This window comes from Sylvia atricapilla, chromosome 11 (assembly GCF_009819655.1).
Source record: "Sylvia atricapilla isolate bSylAtr1 chromosome 11, bSylAtr1.pri, whole genome shotgun sequence".
Classification (NCBI taxonomy): domain Eukaryota; kingdom Metazoa; phylum Chordata; class Aves; order Passeriformes; family Sylviidae; genus Sylvia; species Sylvia atricapilla.
In genome coordinates this window covers 1235885-1248688 of record NC_089150.1, presented here as the reverse complement: position 1 = coordinate 1248688, position 12804 = coordinate 1235885, and positions in this window count along the sequence as shown.

The following is a 12804-nucleotide window of genomic DNA, read 5'->3' as shown; positions in this document are numbered from 1 at the left end:
TCCAGCTGAATTTGATCAAGATAGAGGATCTGACTCATCACCTTTTCCCGAATCTTCAGGAGCTGCTGTGGCTCCCGTGGCCTGGAGGAGCCGGAGCAGCGCCTGCTGAGAGGGAGCAAGAGGCTTTATTGTTGTTTTCTCTCCCATTAAATCTCCTTTGGATCCTGACTCTCTTGATTTTATCTTTTATAAGTAGAGAAAGGAGCAGAAAAAGCTGAGCTGATGTCTGGGTGAAGGGCACGAAGTGTAAAGCTTCCTGGGATGCTTTCCATGCCCAATGGGCTGGGATGGTGGATGCTCTCTCCAGGGAATGGGGCTGGGAGCTGGGCTTCATTCCCTGGCCCAGGCAATGCTGGAACCTTCACAGCAGTTGCTGCAGGCACCAGTTTTCTCCTGGCACAACAGCAGGGCTCACAACTCCAGCTCCATGGTTCCTCAGAGCTCAGATCTCCGTGGGGGGATCCCCAGGGCCCCTCAGTCACTCCAGGGCACTGGGAAAAAGGAGTTTCAACCGAAATTTCAATGGAAATGTCAGCCTGAGGAAGTGCTGCTTGATGAGCAGGGCCACTTCTCTCCTGCAAAGCCATCCCTGCCTGCAGGAGGGGGTCAGGGGTCAGTGTGGACGGGAAAATATCCATCGTGAGGAGCAGGAAAACGTGGGATAAAAAATCTAATTACGGACCCACCAAAGGCAGATTCCAGTTATATGGATTTAAACTCAGCAGTTTGCTTGGGAAGAACCCAAACAAGAGAAAACTTTCCCTTCCACCCCAGACTGTGGGATGTGTCTGTGATTTATGGGGAGGTCATGTCCTGAGCTGGCAGGGATTGGGGCTGGGATTTCTGCAGGGATTGGGGCTGGGATTGGGGCTGGGATTGGGGCTGGGATTGGAGCTGGGATTGGGACTGGGATTTCTGCAGGGGTTGGGGCTGGGCTGGGTTCTGAGGATGCTCATTCCAGAGGCAGGGAATGGGGAGTTTCCTGGAGCTGCTTTGGGCCAGCACCCCAGGGATGGGCAGAACTGGGTCCATGAACTGTCCAGGGATGGGCAGAACTGGGTCCAGAACTGTCCCTCTCAGCCCTGCAGGGACAATGTGCTTTAGAGCAGAGCTGTGGTTGCTTTGGGTGGTGTTCAGAGGGACCGTGGGCTGCGAGGAGAGGATTTTTGTGGATTGTACATGATTTTATCTCACAGCCAAGCATTTCCACTCCCTTCACCGAGGGTCTGGTGCCCCAGCTCCAGCCCAGGAGAATGTCAGGGCACGACCTCCCCACAGATCACAGACACATGCCACAGTCTGGGCTGAAAGGGAAAGTTTTCACTTGTTTGGGTTCTTCCCAAGCAAACTGCTGAGTTTAAATCCATGTAACTGGAATCTGCCTTTGGTGGGTGCATAATTAGATTTTTTATCCCACGTTTTCCTGCTCCTCACGATGGATATTTTTCCCATATTGCCATGACACTGGGTTTGTGTCTTCTTCTTTTTACTTTACTCCTTTAAGCCTCATCTCTGCTCCTCTAATTTTATAAATGACTGAAATTATTATTATTTTTTCCCCTGTGCTGGGACCAGAGTTTCTGAGCACGATGAAATTTTTCTGTGGGGTGCAGATCCCATGTTTTAATTCCTGCTCAGGCCAGGTAAGCTGATTTGGGGTTTTTCCCAGGAAAGCAGCCTTGGCTCTGGCACTGCTGCTCCTCTCCCTATCATTGCATTGCAGCACCCTCCACCTCAGGTGCCTTCTGATTTTATTTTGGCCAAACTCCTTGAAATCCAAAGATGATTTTTTTTTTCCCCTTGAGTTTGTTTTGTTTTGCTGGGTCAGGGGTTATTGCTGCAATTTCTACTATTGCAGAGAAATTTAAATGGGGTTTTTCCCCTCCTACTGCAAAAATCCAGGAAAAGAAAGTGTCTGTGTGGAGAGAACTTGGAAAGGGAAAGGAAAAGCTGTTGTGTTATGCAGAAGAATTTCCTTGTTTCTTTTAACTGCCTCTTGAGATTAGAATTCTCTGCTTTTATTTTTAGCAGCCAGCCTGGTGGCAGGAACAATTCCTTCCCTTGGCTTTGTCGGTAGGTAAATACCACATTTATTTTATTTAAAGCAAAAATCTGGCAGCACAGGAAATGCAGCAGTCCTCGGAGGGGAGCACGGAGAGCTGGGAGCGCAGGCACAGCTTTCCTGCACTCCTGATGCTGCCATTAACACTGAATTCCTGAGCGCTGCCTTTTATTTAATGGTAACTTCGTGTCTCGACAGATGGGGCTGTGCAATGTAAAGACAATCAATTCTCATACAAAAATGATGAATGAAGAAGAGAGAAGCGCGTCGTGTTTTGAAGGAGTTTGAACAGATTTATCTCCGTTACAGTGAAGGGTTTTTTTGATGAATAATTGCTGATTAAAGCAGGTTTGATCACAGGTGAACTGTTTCCTCCCCTTCCTCTCCAGTAGGCAGAGAAATGTCGCCTTTTCGTTTTGATTTGTCCTTTCCTAACCCACCAAATCCCACTTGTGATTTGTGCTTTTACTGAAATAGAAAAGGATTAAGTGACACGGTGGAGCTTTAGATGTAGTGCAGCAAATCACACTGTCACAAAGCGGAGGAGAAACTCCCCGGAATGTGAATTTACATGGAGCTGGAGGGAGCTCTTTTGGGTTGCAGGGTTTAAATACGATTGCGGAAGGGGGTGGAGAGAGGCAGAAAGCAAGCCGAGAATCAGAGGAATGCTGGGATTTAAATTTGGGTTATTTTCTATTTAAATCTGCAGGCAGATTCTCCTGAGGGAAGGAGCCCAGGCAGCTCTGGCTGAGCCCATATGGAAATGCTCCTTTTCCCTCCCCACGGGAACGTGCTCTCCAGCAACTCCCAGGATTTATTGCCAGCACTGAGGGAATTGGTGCAGGTTAAATCAGGCCACGGATCCTCAGGCAGCTCCTGCAGGATGATGATGATGAGGAGGAGGATAAGAAGGTCCCAGCCCCAGGAGAGCCCAGTCCTGAGGGGACAGGAGGTGACAATCTGGGGGCAGGAGAAGGTTGGGATCCACCTGACAGCTCGGGCTGGGCTCTGTCCTGCCCCAATGAAACAAAACCTTTGCCCATCACTCAGCAGGGCCAGCGTGGTGACCTGCCCCACAACACTGAGCTCTTTATCCCACTTGCAGGAGGGAAAAGGGCTGGAAGGAAATTCCCTGCTGAGGGCACAACAAACAGGAGCCCTGTGAGTGACTTTAATGCCTCCAGCACGAGGAACAGGAAAATGCAAGCTCTGGACACTCCACTCAATTTTGTGCCACGCTCACCCGGAGCTGGGGATGAATTCCCACCACCTGGGAGCCCAAACTGATCCCCAGATTTCCCATTCACTTCTCCCTCACCTCTGCAAAGGTGTTTCTGACACTGGCCTGGCTTTGTCCTGAGGGTCTGAGATGGAGAGCTCACTGCTGGCTGAGCTGTGAGAAACGGGAGGAGGATCTCAGCAGTGCCATAAAATCCTGCAGAACGTGTGGAGCTAAACCCATAAACCCACATCCCTCATTGACCAACCCACTGCAGCCCCCAGCCCTTTCCCTGGGCCTGGCCCTGTGGAGGTCGGGATGGCAGGAGGGGGAATGACCCCCAGCTCCCCTCGTTTCGTGGATGTGATGCCGTGTGTCACCTCCTCGGGGTGGGGAGCCTTTTGATGTCGCTGCAGATTGTTCCTCTCACCCAGCTTTGTCTGGGAGGGGAATTCCTGCCTGACAGCCGCTCACACTCCCACATAGCCACGCTGTCAAAATATTACATTCTGCCCTGAATTATTTGGTAGCGATGGGAAAAACACCTGCTCGCTGAGAAGGCTGCTTCCTCTTCATTAGCCACAGGAATTTTGGGGGGGAGATGGATTATTTAAAATGGTAATGACAGCCCTGGGTGGGAGCAGGGGCATTTGGGATTCTTCTTGTTCCACTCCTTGACATTCAGGTGCGTTGTTCTGATTCCCTTTCCGTCGTGCTCCCCAGGTGAAGGAGATACAGCCCATTATTTATCCATTCCATCCCGTGGCACGTGATGTACAGAACCTTCCTGGGCTCACGGTGCAGCTTTTTTAATTATGGAGACACATCAAATATGCAGGCAGGCAAAATTGACAGGAGCAAAAGGAGAGCGGGAAGGGAAGGGGTGGCTCGGAACCACAGTGCAGTGGGAAGTTTGGGAAAATTAGTGTTATAATATTCAGAGGTGTGAGTTAATTTGATTGAGCAATGTGACGTTTAGAGTGACAGGCAGTGCTGCTCTGAAAAGGCATTTTTCTGTCTGACTGTCTAAACAGTTGCTCTGCAATATTTATATTTGTCATGTGCTTTTCTAGATGGGAGAGTTTTCTAGATACTTAAATTTATCCCATGAAAACCCGCTTTAAATTCTTGCATGTAGGTTTTAATAGCATTTGGTGATTTTTAGGGCTGGTTGGGGGTTTTTTTGGATGATTTTTGACAATATTGAGGTGTCAGTAAAGTGAAATGCACATGCAGGGGTGGTCTCTGCCTTCCTTGCACTGGTCCAAGCAAACGATGTGTATATTTAGAATTATCTGCTTTGTTACATATTTCTCCTCTGGGAGGAGAAATGTGACTGATGGTGATGTTCACCCATGAGGTCGAGGAGGTGGCGACATGTGCAGCCAAACCTTTGCCTTCTGTTAAAAGTGTATATATTCTATAATAGTGTATATAGAGTTCTATTTCAAAAACATTGAAATAGAACTTTCCTGCCTGACTTTCTGCTGCCTGCCTCGTCCTTTGTGTGTCCAGCACTGCGACATGGGGCCAGCCTTGTTTTAGCCCCACCAGGGTTCACCCCCCTCTGAGGGCTGCCAGAAACCTCCCAGAAATGGCTTAAAAATAATCAGCCACATCGGCTAATCGGAGGTGTTTGAAAAAGCACAAAGGTTTTAATGAGAGAGAAAACACCAAACTGTACAGAACAAGAGAATGAAAGCCCTGCACAGTGCAGGGAGGTTCCTTCCACCTGCTGAATGTCCTGAAAATTGCCTGAGGATCTCCAAATCAATGATCCAGGAGGCGGGTTTTTGGCTTAAAAAATAACTCCATTCCTTGAGGAACAGCTCCAACAAATTCTTTTGGGCCAGTTATGGTGAGAAGAGCATGGGAGGTTCTGGTTCTTAAAGTCCAGAGGCGAAACTGAAACTCTTTTGCTACAATGGATACATTATTGCACATTAGTTTATAATATATTATAATATATATAAAACAATTATGATAATATAAAGTAATATATAGTATATTATATATTAGTGTATATAATATACTAATATATTAGTATATATACTATAATATAATATATTATTATATATATTATTAATATATCTTATATATCAGTATCTATATTAGTGTATATACTAATTAGTATATATACTATAATACAATATCTACTATAATATATATATTACTAATATATATCATATATAGTGATATATATGATAGATCAAGATATCATATAATATATATTACTAATATATTACATATATTATCATACGTAATCATAGATTAGTGTATATATTAATATATATGTTATACATATGTTTTTTATATATATATAAAACACATATTACATGTATATAACATATATATAATACAACACACAATAAATATATTTATTGTGTTGCACTTTAATGTTGTCTCCCCCATCTATTGCTTCAGTTTTTTTGTATATTTATTATCTGCAGGTAAAGATGAGCATATAGTAAAAAATCTATAAAATATTACAGATGAGGGGCAGAAAGGAATATTTATTTAGCCAGGAGATTTATTCAATGCTGATGTGAACCATGTCAGCACAAAGATGACGTTATTTGGCCCCTGTTCAACAACCCTCGAGGTTAGAGCACCAATTTTCACTGCATTCAGCCCCAAATTAGGAGTCACGCTGCTCCTGGGCCTCTGGAGTCGGTATTTTCAGAGTTTCAGACCAGAGGAGGATTTTGATGCAGGCTCCTGGCCCCAGGAAATGCAGATTTGCTGCTCCTGATCTGATGCTGTGTAACAGAGCTTTGAATACGGGCAGAATCCACTGTGCTAATTCCAAATGCTTCCAAGGCTCCATCAGGCTGAAACACCTGCAATATCAGCCTAAGATACCTGCAATATCATTCTAAAAACTGACTTGGGCCCGTTGTTCACCGTGGTTTTTACAAAACACCCACTCCAAACCTAAAAGCTTTGTCATGCTCATCACAAGGGCTTCGTAGGCAAATGACACTGTTGGTTCTCATCTGACCTAAATCACTCTGATCGTAAGAACTGCAGAAAACCCAAGTTAAATTACTCTTTAGCAGGAATTTCAGGCGGTGGACACTCCTCCATGAATATTTCATGCCGGGGCTATAAATAATTCTGTTGGATTTGGAAGATCAGAAAGTGACTACTGGGATGATGTAGGGCATTTATGTAAGGCTGATCGCCTGCTGCAAGAGGCAGATCCATTCATGGAATTCAAGGAATTTAGGGAATTCAGGCGTGTGTGGGCAAACGGGACATTTCCCCACGGGTTCCTCTGCAGGCTCCCTTTGTTTCAGCTGCTCAGGGTGGAGCAGACAAACACCTCATTCACCTCTTGTAACAAAGGGGTCCTTAATTAATAGGAGGCTGGACAGAGCAGACACATCTGAACCAATGTGGTTATCATGTCTCTCTCTCCTTTATTGCTGACAGGGTGACTTTTATACGTTCACAACTCAGTTGACATTACAGGTCACACAAAGTATGTAGAGTCTTGGTCTTAAGGTGGTTAAAGTGCCAGAGCCACAATTCTGCATATCACACCTCACTATTGCCCAGAACACCTTAATGTCAGAAGGGAATTTTTACTGCCCCACAACTGGGAATTTTTCCTGTGTCACTTAGGGCCCAAGTCTGGAATTGCTCACCCTCCGATAAATCATGTCTTCACTCCTGCAACAACCTCTGATGGCACCCGAGAGCAAAAGGAGAGGTTCTCACCAAAGCTTTCCCTTTCAGGAATGTTTTAGCTGATATTCTGATGCTGTTGTGCTGAGGAAATGCAAGTTTGGTGAGCACTGAGGTGTAGGTCCCTCTGAACCTTCACCCACACGGGAAATCAGCTCCACTCCATGGAATGATCTTCCCTAGGAAATGACTTAGATGGGATTTTTCTCTGTCACTGGTGGTCATCTCTTCAAATCAGCCAGGGGGGAAAAAGGGAAGGATTAGAATTGTTTCTTCTTTATGTCCCTCAGGGGTGGATCTGATGCCAACAAAGTGAGAAATCGAAGTGTCCCATAATCTCAGGATCATCCAGGTTGGACAAACCCTCTGGGATCATTGTGTCCACACCACTGCCCCACGTCCCCAGGGGCCACATCCACACTCTTCACACCCCTGCAGGGATGGGGAGTCCCCCACGGCCCTGGGCAGCCTGCACAGCCCTTCCAGTGAAGAAACACAGTTGAATCCTTCTCCTCTCCTTCTGCTCTGTATGATTTGTCCCAATCACATCCTGCCTAATTTCCCAGGAATCACAATGTTCATTCACTTTCCCTCTGCCTAAAACTTTACTTCGTTTCTTTCCCCCTGGTAAAACAAGGCTCCTTGATCCAGTTCCCGAGCTGTATTTTATTCCTCCCTTTTCACCACCTGCCTGATCCCTTTTGTAATGCCCAAAGTGCTGCTGGTCCATGAGAAATCTGGAGAGCAGCAAAGGCCTTTCCTGTCTCTCCTCTGGAGCGTGTCCTGTCCCATGGGCACAGGAGGGAAACAGGAGAGAGCAGCAGGAGCCGAGAGGAGATTTGGTCTCAACCAGAAATCCCAACAGCTGGGAAAAGTGCATGGGAGAGCCATCAAACCTTCCAGGATGTGCTGGGATGGAGCCCTGAGCTCAGGTGGGGAGGGCCCATCCCCTGCCAGCTCCTCCCCAGGGGATGAGGGCAGCAGGAGCTCTGATGTGCCTCTGGGATCACCAGCCCTGGGAGGAAATTCTGTCCCGTTCTCTGCTGCTGCCATTCAGGCTTCCCTTCTGGCAGCTGCTGTGTAATTGCCAAAATTCCAGTTTTTCCAGAGTTCCTCTGTTTTGTTTAGAGCTTTCCCAAGGGGTTCCTCGTAGATGTGGAGTCACTAAATACTGGTAAATCTTCTTTGCCCACCCTGGGAGATGATGAATCTTCCTGAAACAGGCTGAGAGGCAGGAGTGACCTGGGGAGCAAACCACAGTGAGTGTGCTCTGGATCTTCTTCAGGGAAGCACAGAAGGAGTTAAATAAAGCAGAGCTGGAAGGACATTCCCAAATCCATAAAGCACAAGATTGGCATTCTGTCTGCATACAAATAACTTGGATTAGCAGGATGTGCCATTGCTTGCACCATAAAAATATCCACACTCACATTATTTTAAGGCACTTTCAAAATAGAGCGGAGTTAAAATATTTGTTTTAAACTATCCAGGGATCCTTGCACAATCTTTTTGATTGCTTTTTATAGCCCCTCTCCACCCTGAGTCATTCAGCAGTTCCCTTTCCTGAAATACCAGTGGTAACTCTCTCCCCATCTCTGTGATGGATGTTTGTGTGAATTCATTTCACTGCTCACAGCGAAGCCTTTCAGCTCTGCCCCTGCAGCTGGGGACAAACGCAGCCTAAACGGGGGGTTTAGGCAAAATATTGGGGAAATCAGGTTATTTCTGCCCCTGGATCCCTGGCAGTGCCCAAGGCCAGGCTGGACACTGGGCTTGGAGCACCTGGGGCAGTGGGAGGTGTCCTTGCCATGGCAGGGGTGGCACTGGGTGGGATTTAAGGTCCCCTCCAACCCAAACCATCCTGGAATTCCCTGATCACTCACCATGGGAAGTTTTTAATTTCTCACATTTCACTTCCCACCCTTTCTTTTGGGCCTTTGACATTTCACTGTTCATACAAAAGGCAGCAGGGACTTCATGAACCTCCTTCCATGTCACTCACAAGAATTTGGGGGCTGCTGCTCTGAATCTGGCCTTGTTTTCATTTCTGTCTCTCGTAGCCAAAGGTAACATAACAATGTGTTCTCTTCTTGCTTTTATAAATTGAATATCCAGTTTTCTCCCGGCTCCCCTCAGGAGCATCTGAGTGAAATTGTTTTCCTGTCCTGCAAAACGCTTCCGAATCTCTCCCTCCCCGAGCTGAGGTGAGTGGTTTTGCTGCTTTATTGCTGCTTTTCCTGCAAGCAATACATTCCATTTGCTGGGCAGTTCAAGGCGCTTTGGTCTGTATCAAGTTTGAATTTTAATTTTCTTTCTTTATGTTTTGGAAGGAAAAGAATTTTTCAGCTTCGTGTTCTGCCAGTTTAGGACGTTTTTACATCAGACCTTTCCCACAAACAACTTTGGTTTGTGCCTGTTGGATTTTTAAATGGAAATATTGGGCTGAAGTTGTCACTTCAGGGGTTTTTTTTGTACTTTACCCCTCCCTGACAGGTTGAGGGCCAGAGAACCTCCAGCTTTGGGGATCTTTTCCTCGGATTCTCAAGGATTTCCAGTCAGCTTTGACACCTAAAGTAGCTTCAAGTTCCCTCCACGCTTTCATTTGTTCCCTTTTGTCTGTTCCAGTCCTCCTGAATTCCACTTCTGTGCATTTTCCAGAGTTCCCCTCTTGTCCTGGATTGTTTTCCATCTCTTTGCGGCACATGGAGCTCCAGCAAGAGCCTGGTAAACTCTTTACACAGCTCAAGGAAATTACCACTTTTCCCCGCTTTCCATCATCTCCTAATTCTTTACCTTTAGAGCAGCGTAGAATTTTCTCCTCCAGCTGTCAGGCTGTGTGTAATTAATGCTGTCTTCCCGTTCTCCCAGCTCCCACACCCCTCCTTCCCATCTCCCCGGGCCTCTCTTCCCTTCGCCAGTTTGAAGGGACCAATTGTTCTGCCTAGGAGGCAGGAAAAGTTCAAACTGTTTTTCATGTGACAGCAGCAGCATCAGCCCAAGTTTCGGCTTGAAAAGTGCCGCAGGAATTCCTGAGAATGGGTTGGAACTTTTCCATCCCAGTCCCCTCCAGGAGATGGGAAGGTGCCCATGGGGTGGGAATGCGATGGGCTTTGAGGGTCCTTCCAACCCCAAATCTTGGGATTTCAGACCCTGCTCCTCTTCCCAACCCCAAACCCTTCTGGGATTTCAGACTCTTCTCCTCCCTTCTGACCCCAAATCCTTCTGAGATTTCAGACCCTTCTCCTCCCTTCTGACCCCAAATCCTTCTGGGATTTCAGACCCTGCTCCTCCTTCCCATCCAAATCCTTCTGGGATTTCAGACCCTGCTCCTCCTTCCCATCCAAATCCTTCTGGGATTTCAGACCCTGCTCCTCCTTCCCATCCCCAAACCCTTCTGGGATTTCAGACCCTGCTCCTCCTTCCCACCCAAATCCTTCTGGGATTCCAGACCCTGCTCCAGGAGGGGAAGGCAGCCCCAGCCTGGCCCCTGGAGGTGGGGACAGTCTCTGCTGCTCTTCCACAGGACCCAGCTCCCATTCCAATGAATTTTGGGATTTTGGAATGAACTTTCAGGTGCTGAGTGATGAGGGGTAGTAACAAATCTCCTTTTGCAGTATTTACGTGAAATTCTGGCAGTCCAAGGAGCAGGGTGCTGAAGCTGGGAGCTGGTTTCAGCAGCCGAAAGAGTTTTCATTTTCTTTTTCCTCTTTTTTTTATTTTATTTTTAAGAAGTCCATAAAAAATGAATGTTTGGGTTTTATTTTTAATCTGATGTTAAAGATTTAGAGCAGGGAAGGTGTTTCTTTCTGAATCCCACAGCCAGGAGCTGCCGTGGCACTCAGGCTGTGCCAACCCCAAAGTTCCTCTCTCCTCTGCCATCATCACTCTGCAGTGGGATGGAAAAGGAAAATCTCTTGGCAAGAGCAGGATTTTCCTTATGTTTGCTGCTTGCCCAATATGTTCTCTGAGGGTTTCCAAGTCAAACACTTCCTGCCACGTCTCCCAGCCAGGGAAATGGGATTTTGGTGCGCATGGGGAGCCTGTGGGGAGAGAACCCCAGACACAAAGGGGGAGTTGGGCCCTCAGCGAATAAATTCTAAATAAATGAATAAATTGATTGTAGAGAAAGGTGGTGACAGCTCCAAACCAGCCAGAGCTCCAGGAGTGTTTAGACAACCCTTCAGGGTGGGATTCTTGGGGTGTTGGGCTCAGATCCCTGTGGGTCCCTTCCCACCCAGGATATTCCCTCATTCTAAATCCCCAAATTCTAGGAAAGAATTGAAGAAGGAAATATGCTGCTTGCATGACTTGCACCTCACTGCTGGGTGTGATCTGCCTGACTCAGCTGGAGGGAGCAGTTGTCCTGGTGTCCCCACATTCCTGGGCGCCCTGAACTCACTGGGAACACTTGGTTACTTAATTTGTCCTATGAATAAACACAGTTCTTGCCTATGTGAGCAAAAATCAGAATAAAAGCCAAAGCCAGAGCTGCCTTCTTGCTGCTCCCTTGGCTGGACTCCACAGGGATCAGCTGTGGGGCTGCAGCCAAATCCTGCTCCCTGTCAGCTCCCAGGCCTTGGGGAAGGGCTGGGAATTCTCTCCCCTGCACGTTTTGGTGCTGCTGAATGAGATTCGTGGTTCTGACAGCGGGAGGTGTCTGGTGGGGAGTGGATGGGCCTCAAAGTCCCTTCACCCCAAACCATCCTGGGATTCTGCATTCAAACCAGACCTTGGGGAAAAAAAAAAAAAAAAAAAAAAAAAAATGTTCCTAATTCCCCTGCTGGAAAGAGGAGGAGGAGAGAGCAGAGCAATCTGCCAGATAAATGTTTTATAGATTGTTTTGCCCTGGTTCTGTTTTCCTGGACAGTTCCAACCCTGAGGCAGGGGCAGGAGGAGCTGTCCCAGTGCAGGAGAAGGAGGTGGGCAGGAGCTGCAGGGCCACAGGCACTGGAACTGCCCCAAGGAGAGCAGAGCACATGGGGCGAGTTTGGGAGGGCCCTGGGGGATTTGATTTTCTGCACAAAGAGAAGAACAAAGGCCTTGAACAGCAAATGCTGGTGAGAGGAGCTCCAGGGCAGGGTGTGCTGCACTCCCTCAGCCCCTCTGCTCTCTGGAGCATCCCTGGAGAACCACTGGGGACCCTGAAGCTGAGTGCAGCCCCAACTCCCAACTCAACACCAAGCAGAAATAACAAAAGCAGAAACAAACAGGTTGGGGTTTAACGAGGAGGGAAAACCTGATTATACAAAAGGTTTAATTGATCAATACCACATGGAGGGAGCAGAAACCCTGCTTCCACCAGTGCAGAGTTTGGTGTCAGCTCCTGTCTCTGAGCCAAGGCTGCCCTTTATGTGCTGGGCTTTGCACCACTTCTGCTTGACTTCAACATGAAAATAAATTAATACCTGGCTTTTTGAGCCTCTCGTCCTCTTGAAAAGCAACAGAGAGCAGAAACCCACTCAGGCAGGAGGAGTGAGGCCTGAGTAAGTCAGGTGCAGTGTTCTCCAGGAGCCTGGCAGCTGAGCACTATTGATTAGGCCAAGGTGACCTTTTCCAACACAACACAGTCATCAGGACCTCGGATTCAAAATAGCTGCAGTAAATCAGATTATTACAACCAACTTGCTGCTGCCCAGTGAGGCTGTCCTGCACGCTCCCAGGACGGGGTTCACACTGAAATAAAGGACTAAAGCACCAGGACAGCACAGGCAGAGCAGTGCCAGCCCTGAGCCCTTCGCTGATGGGAGCTTTGGAGATTCCAAACCCCAGCAGCAGCTGATCCAAGCGATCCCACAGGGTTCTACAACACCCAAAGAGCTGCCACAGGTTTTCC